The 8,297-nt window shown below is 42.8% G+C and overlaps 1 long non-coding RNA gene across 1 annotated transcript; it reads right to left on the bottom strand.

Annotated features, from left to right (window-relative positions):
• Window positions 1-1,821: 1,821 nt before the first annotated feature.
• Window positions 1,822-3,587, bottom strand: LOC119023335. Its single transcript, XR_005076240.1, has 3 exons — window positions 2,954-3,587; window positions 2,742-2,862; window positions 1,822-2,615 (listed from the first exon to the last, which is right to left on the bottom strand). It is a non-coding gene; the product is annotated as an uncharacterized LOC119023335 (long non-coding RNA).
• Between the last annotated feature and the right edge of the window lie 4,710 nt (window positions 3,588-8,297).

Raw genomic sequence — 8,297 nt, 5'->3', positions numbered from 1 at the left:
AAAGCAACCAGAGTCTCAAGCCCCACTGCTTTACTACTGGAATGTAAAAGGGACTTAAGGGCATAAGCAGTGAGCACAAAGAACAGATGGACACGTTTTAAAAAATCCTGTGTGTGTGTGTGTGTGTGTGTGTGTGTGTGTATGTGTGTGAGTCTGGTTAGGAGAACTTTGCCTGCTGTTCAAATATCTGCTTGTGAACAGATTTTGACATGATGACAACAGGTCAGTTTTGGTGTGTGTGAGGGTCATGATAAAATCATGATTAATTTGTGGAATCACTGTGAATATTGATTTACTTGCAGAGACAAACCTATGCAGAGTTTTCATGTACAGTTCAGCTTTGGACAAGCCTTACACTCAAACAATACACTTGATGAGAAAGCAATCTCAGTCTTGAGTTTGAGACAAAATGGGGCAATATTTACAGATATTTTGGAAGCACCAATATGTTTTTGCTGCTCAACTGTGTGGACCGTGACATGAGCATATTCTCCGTGAAGTGACTCACTGCATGGTCTCAGCTCCAATGTAACTCAAGTCAGTGCTCAAGTGAATCATATTACCACTCATCTGGCCTCACCCTACAATGCTACACCTGCACCCATGAGTAACCACCCTATTATTAATTCTGCTCAACTGCTCTTTCAAAACCTCAAGAACTAACCAATAGTGACCCTGTGCTCAAGCATGCGGAACCCTCGCAACATTTGTGGTGAAAATGGAAGCATCTGACTCTGGTGTGAGAGCTATCCTCTCCCAACTTGATCCCATATCTCAAAAGCTCCATCCTTTGCTCATTTCTCTCGATGCCTGTCTTCAGCAATTTGGAATTTGGTTGAGGAGCATGTTTGCATAGCTGTGTAGTTGCATCATACTTATCTGGCTTCACTCCCGAATGGCGGGGTCGGTGTCTGGATGGGACTTGTCAGGTTCACTGTCCTTTTCACCGGTCTCTACAGTGCGTGTCTCCCCTTTGCCTGATTTTCTGGCACATCAGAAAGATTGCTATCATCAAAAGATAAATTATCAACACTCTGTTTATCACCATCCTCCAATTCACTGCCATTTTGATTTGACTCATTCTGTGCTGGTGCTGGTTGAGCCTTGGCACAGTGGCTCAGGTGATACCTGGTTGTGCTTCCTTCCATCTGGATGGCTGTGGATGTCGCCCATACCACCATGTATGGACCCTCTCGCCTTGGCCCATGCTACTTCCTCCTTAAGTCCTTTATGTAGACCTGGTCCCCTCGCACCACTGGCTTCTCTGTTACCGAACTTTAATGAGAGACCCTGCTCTGTTAATGTAGGTAGATAGCTTTATGTATGTAAGTTAGTTGTTTCATAAATTCCCTCATTTGTTGTTGGTAGCTGGTCAGTCGGAGGGCCCTTATAGGGTCCTCTCAATTATGCAATTATGAAACAGGCATGGGTTGGCCTGTAAGCATTTCATGCATGGTTAAGTAAGTGGTTATTTTATTTTGTGTGAGATAAGTCATTAGTGCGAGTGGCAAAGCATCCTCTCAATTCAACTTAGCACTAGCACAGATTTTGTTGAGCTTCATTTTGAGCCTTCCATTACCTCTTTACACCACCCCCTGCAACTGAGGAATTAAACACATCCTAGCTTTTGTTTGATTCTCAGTTTTTGTAAGATTCCTCTAGCTACTTTTGTACAAATGCAGACCCATTATATCTTGATAAACTCGATGGGATTCCAAATCTACTCAGTATTTTTTTTATTTTATTTCTCCAGCAAAAGTATCTCCACTGTTAATAAAGAGGCACAGAGAAGGTTTCATTAATTCATTAAAACTATCAAAACACCAATTAAAAAAAACAAACTTAAAACTGTTCATAAAATGAAGGTTCTGTTGTCCAATACTCAAGGCCAGTATTCAGTTCAGCAAGAAAAATGGGGAGTGGAGGTATTCAAGTCTAAGGGGGAAGGGAAGGGCAGAGACTCCTGTGGCCACCTCCCGGGCACCTCCATCACTTCCGCATTGGACCTGGACACTTCTACTGCATGAAAAGTGGGATTTTCGTCCCCATACACACCTGGAAATATTCCAGATTTTTGGTAGTTAATGACAATTTACAGCCTGTGAACGTTGCATTCATCTGTGCCACATATTGACGGAAATGAACCATGACATGCGTGGGCTGGCTTGAATTTCCTCACTCAGCATTGGATGACACCACAACTTTTAAACAAGAAAAATCACTTGTGATTTTTGGCAGATCTGTCACAATTGGGCCCCCACATGTTGTTTATTCAAAAAAAGAAATTTATTAGCACAAACACACAAGTATTTACAAAGCAGAACTGTCAAGTGTCTGTTTGCCGCCTCGGAGCTGTAGGTAACTGGCGGCCTTCCGTCTGAATTTGGTCCATTTTGCAGATGTCTGTGGTGCGTTGCCCTGCACTTCTGAATCGCCTCTAATCTCGACTGCAGCGTGACATAGAGCTCAGTGAGCTCCCGGCTGTGAAAGGGCGGAGGTCGCACAATCCATCCAGATGCCCCACTGTCTTCCTCATCAGACATCAGGTCTCCGGTGGCGCACTTCCAAAGGTCCACCTCATCCTCAGCTAGCACACTCTGTCTCTCTTCCAGCAGCTGTAAAAACAATCAATAAAGACAATCAGCACTGCATGATGCACTTCTATGGACACAACACATCTATTAATGCACCTGAAAAATAGTCACATTGACCGAAAACGGATCTAATCCAGTATGTCTTACCCTCTTTGTTCTCAGCCGACTCCGAGCTGAACTCTTCACAGCTTCCGCCTGCGATGCAAGATCTGGTTGTTTGTACCTGAAGCTCCTGCGTATACCGTCTTGTAATATGTCTTACAGGCAGCTGGAAAACAATTAAATGAGAGTGGTATGAATAAATTGTAAGTCACAGTAACATTAAAGGAGAGAAGGAGAAAACAGTGAAAGTTACTTACACACAATGGCGTATCGGCATCATGTAAATCTGGACTTGCACACATAGCTCCGAGCAAATAGAAGGTCACAGCCATGTTATGAGGAGAGGTTAGCCTGTGAAAACAAAATGCTCGCAGGGATAAACCTCTGTGTCCCTCTGCGGCAACGAAGCGCCCTCCGTCGGTGACACTCTCCGAGGTGACCCGGCAATGCTCCTCCCGTCAGCATAGGCCTCCTCTCAACAGTGGCCGTGCCGCTAGCCTAGCACCTGATAGCTAGCTTAGCACCTGATAGCTAGCTTAGCACCTGATAGCTAGCTTAGCACCTGATAGCTAGCTTAGCCGAGCTTGCTTTGTGTCCAATATAACACAAACACCTCGGCTGCGATGGAGAGACCAACTCATACACTCACAGCACGTCATCCCACAACAGTTCACAGTCCCTAATAAAACACCACACTGACAACACACACAGTTGACTGTTAGCTGCTCGATGCCATTGACTCTCGGCTTCTTTTTCTTCCTCTTCTTCCTCACGCTCCGGTCAACCTGGAAGTGTAAAATCTCTTAAAGGTCATGAACTCTCACACAATTAAGAGTTACTTTGACTTCTTTTAAACATGCAGAAGACCATTAAATTCATACATTTTAAACTGAAATTATTTATACATTTTAATATTTTACTTAGAAATTTTAACTTCTTAACAACTGGTGTTTTATCTTTAACCCTTTAAGCCCCAGGCCAACTTTCTATTGTTAGGGTTAGGGTGATACAGGGCACCAAATGGCCTAGGACCACCCCTGACCGGGGCCTTGGGCCCAGTACTGATGCTGTCCCCTGGGTCATCAGTTGGTGGCTTTGTGACAACCAGCGGTGGTGAATACTGCATGAAAATTGAGATTTTCATCAGTAAGTGGCACTTTAAATTGTCCTGGAAGTTCAGGTTTATGACTGCACACGGCAATTTGCAGGCAACACTGAAAACGGCCGTGAATTGTCGGAAATTGACGTGGGCCTTGCTTTGCAGTTGTCCCCCCCTCTCTGATTCTAGGGGAGGTTTTAACATGTAAATGAAACTGCTATGAGCTATACAAATGCAAACCAGGGTAGCAGGGGGAGTTTCACCCCAGGTGGCATTTTTCTAAAAGGTGTTAACTTCATTTTAAGAAAATCTCTGGTATAAATGGATCAGGCTCAGTATAGTCTGATTATAGACTCTTAAATTTTAGCTTGAATTGATTTATCTAATATAAGTATGCTAGATTAATTACCATGTATGACATGAGCAATGGCCAATGTGTAAAAAAGATGCACAAAATTATTATTACTTTTTTTTTCTCCCTTGGGACCAAGTTAAAAGAGAACATCCTTGAGCCAATTTAGATCATTAAGACAGGACAGTTAAGTTATTGATAAAATGCTTTACATTCATCAGACACACACCTGAGATACAGCAAGTGTGGAATCAGTGGCACAATCAAGATGAGCAGCTTGCACTCACTTGAACATCCAGTTTCTGTGGTTAGAGGCAGGGTGAGGTTGGCAGGAAGAGCAGCATGCTCTTGTAGTGTCATTTCTGGTGGCTCTAGGTCCATAAACATAGAAAGAACACACAAGTGCAAACGCATTGACTGGATGAGACATGGCACAACATATTGTCATTTTCACACACAGCCGACCGACCAACTGCGCATCAGTGTGCCTGCTTGCATGTTGTGATTGTGATGTGTAACAGCTGCAGCGGCTATACTATGAAGGTATTATTGGTGCAAAACATTTGAGCACTTGTAATAGTGGAAATTGTAGTTGTGTACAGTGATTGTGTATGTGTCTCAGTAAATTTGTGGTCACATACTCTATGAGTTGTGTACTTGTAGATTTTTTTCTCTCCAAAAATACAACACAACACTTACACATTCACAAACTCTGAATGTTTTTTTTTCTACCTGTATCAAACAATGTGAAGTTGTGGACAAAATTTGCATATGTGCAAATCTGAATGTGAACTTATGCAATAAATGTTCAATGTTTGTAAAATCATTTCTCACGAAAATAACTGTGTTCTTTTAAAACACAAACACAAATCGATAAGCACAACTGCTCGAATCTTCCCACAAGTCACAGATTCGGTTTCCCTCAACTACAAATCACGAATCATGCCCTCCACTGAGATATGTGGTGCAAAACTATCTGCGCATTTAGTCTATGATGCAAAAGGCGAGTGCTGATCTGAGATCGACTGATCCCACAGCCAATCACAGGAGAGGGGCTTTTGTCCCACAGCCAATTAGAGGAGAGGGTGGATTCAGCACATGCTAAACTAACAGCAGCAGAGACAGCGATATTGCAACAACGCAAAACTGACAAAGCTGATTATAATGACAAGCTTGACAATAGCCAAAGCTAGCTTCGGTGTAGCTAAAGGGCGATGCTGTAATAACTGCTCATTCTAGGACAGGAGCTAAAGTATAGAAACCCAAATGGTCATGTTTGCTTGAAGTTTGCCAGATGATATGTCCACTTTTACAAAACGGTGCAAGCGAGACCCACCACTGAATAATCGTTAGCCTTAAAGCTAGCAGTGATATCACTGCTCAAACATTTGCACCAATAATACCTTTATACTATACATCAGAATCATTGTTTCTTTTACTGACGTTTAATTGATTTTTTATGTCAAATAGCCATTGTAATGTAAAATAGACATTATAATTTTAATTACATAATATACATTATTTTTTCTTGTCGCATTTTTGGTACCACTCATTAGGTGGGGCCCTAGGCAAGCACCTACGTCACCTGTAGGAAGGACCGCCACAGGCCCTGGTTCCACACCAAATCGAACTGATCTAAGAAGACAGCTGTCCTGAACAGAGGTGGTATGCCGCGGCCGTAAGACAGATTCAGCTGGGGTTTCTTCACAATCTCCCTTAACCCTCTCCAACCGGTACGCGATCCTGCTGCCTGAGGACCCAGCCCATCCCAGCAATGCACCTGCTGTCCCGACTTCACCTGGTCCAGATGCCACTCCACCGGTGTCCACCTGCAGCCAGCACTGACCGGGCGCCTCATCGCTCATCTGGCGGAAGGAAGGAAATGTTCTCCCTCCGGTACGTGAGGCTGTCCTGACACCCCTGCCAGCCTGTGCTGACAGTAACTGAGGTAATGCAAACTGGATGTCCACTGTCCTGTCCAGGTAGCCCACAAGTTACACTGCTTTCTCCCCTTTTTCCTCCAACTAAATTAAAATTCAGTGATTCATTAACCAGGAACATCTGCTTTTTTAATGCAATTACATGCTGTCTCCCCAGTGCCACAGTCCCAGTCATCCGGGATGAACTTCTGAATCTACTGGCCTCACTCCCTACATCCACTAAAAGAATTGTTGTTCATGCGGGGACGGATGACAAAACCTGTCAGGAGTCTGAGCACACTAAAAACCATTTTAGGTTCCTTTTTATGTTTTAAAGAACTGCGGAAAGCCTGTTTTCATGTCCAGTCCCATCCCCACTCTTGGTCACGGAGTTGTGACTGACTGTTAACAACTAACACATATATCCTGGACCCTCCCGATCTTCTGCTCCTAACCCTTTGCTTACTGTGTGCCACGAGAGCTCCCCTGCAAGTGTCTGCTGTCACTTGCATCATTTACATCTGATCACTCTCATTTTTCCATCCCATCAGTGGTCATTCCAGTTGGAATCACCAGTAGATTTAACCCCCCTTATAAAACTGCAGAGAGTGCCTAGAGTCATGACATATAAAAAAATTACCCTACTGAAACATTGTGTCTACCTGTTCACTTGATCCCATCCCATTTTTTAAAACTGTTCTTAATTGTCTGAGGAATTATTAACCACTTTCCCTGATGCAATAAAGACTGCCATGGTTAGACCCATTCTCAGTAAAAGTAACTTGGAATCCTCAGATTTTAACCTCCTGAGGTCGATTGATGCGCCGGCGTGTCAAAAACATGTGACCAGTTTCAGATGACTTAGCAGTGAGACGGAGCTTCTGTGACTCCTCCGACTATGTGTTGGAGCAGCCCTCACGCTATATACCAGTTTTTAAATCATGTTGATAGGCCAAGTAAAACCGGATTTACTATATATTATGTATGGCATGCTTTTTCGCTAATGTTGTCGTCACGTTTGCTGCATGTTTGGTGCAGGAAGAGACGGTAAAAACAGGCTTTTCTCACAAAAGAGTCTGCAAGCAGGAAGGGTTTGCAAGCAAAAAAGCACGTTCCTATTGGTGGAAAAAGGCACCACTCCAGCCAATCACAAATGTATATGGCAAACCACATGATTTGGTTGCTGAGGAACAGGGGGAAGCTGTGGGAAGAGAGGGAGAAGAGTGGCAGCGACAATGACGGAGATAGACACAGCGACTGAGACAGCGAGTTTTGAGAGTTAAGAGATTTGTGACATATAGCGTGTTTGGAGTGTATAGTTAGTGTGTTATGAAGTGTTTGGTGTAGTGTGTTTAGTATGTAGTGTAGTCGTTTTTTTGTTTAATGAGTCAAAACAATGAGGAGACTGCTGAATGAGTAACACACAGGCAGGAGCTGAGGGAGGCCTGAGCCTGGGGCATTGCCTGCATTTAAATGTAAATAGTTACATATAACTTTGTAAATTTCAAAAACTTATGCACAAATTTAACAAACAACAATTTGTATTTGCATTTTAAGTAATAAAAGTGGTTTGTTAAACATATTTGTGGTTTTCACAGTAAAAAAAACAACAATGTTTTCCTACACGGATTTTATGTTTTTCTTGTGATTTTAGGTCCATTGTGTTAATACAGTATGTCAAAATGAAAAAATAACTGTACAGTCACACCTTAGGTTGTGCTGAAAATAGTAAGGTAAATAGTTTTTAAGGTGAAATATAATGGTACAATCAAAAATAGTCAAAAACGGCCAATTATACCCCAGACCCTGGAGGGTTTATAATTACTGACCCATATCAAACCTTCTCTTTTTTAGCTAAGATTATAGAAAAAGTTGTTTTTAAGTACACCCTTACACAAGTAAATATTTAAAAATAAATAAATAAATAACGACATCCTTGTGACTTTTCAGTACAGTTGTAGAGCCCAACATATTACAGAGGCTTCACTGGTCAAAGTAGTAAACTACCTAAGAACACTGACTTAACCTTTTAGTTCTGGTTTTCTTTCATCCCTGTTGAGCGTCTGTTTCTCTTCTCAGTGCCTTCCAGGAGAATCAGGAAGCAGTGGGCCGTCCTAAGCAGACCACACCTTAGGGTGTGGCTTCACTGATAAAAGGCTGCCTCAGTCAGTCTGCTTGTCTCTCTCTCATGGCTGTGCAGCTGACTGCTGCTATGGCCTACAACCTGCTGT

Source organism: Acanthopagrus latus, chromosome 7, assembly GCF_904848185.1.
Source record: "Acanthopagrus latus isolate v.2019 chromosome 7, fAcaLat1.1, whole genome shotgun sequence".
Lineage (NCBI taxonomy): Eukaryota > Metazoa > Chordata > Actinopteri > Spariformes > Sparidae > Acanthopagrus > Acanthopagrus latus.
This window is presented reverse-complemented; position numbering and strand designations above follow the sequence as displayed.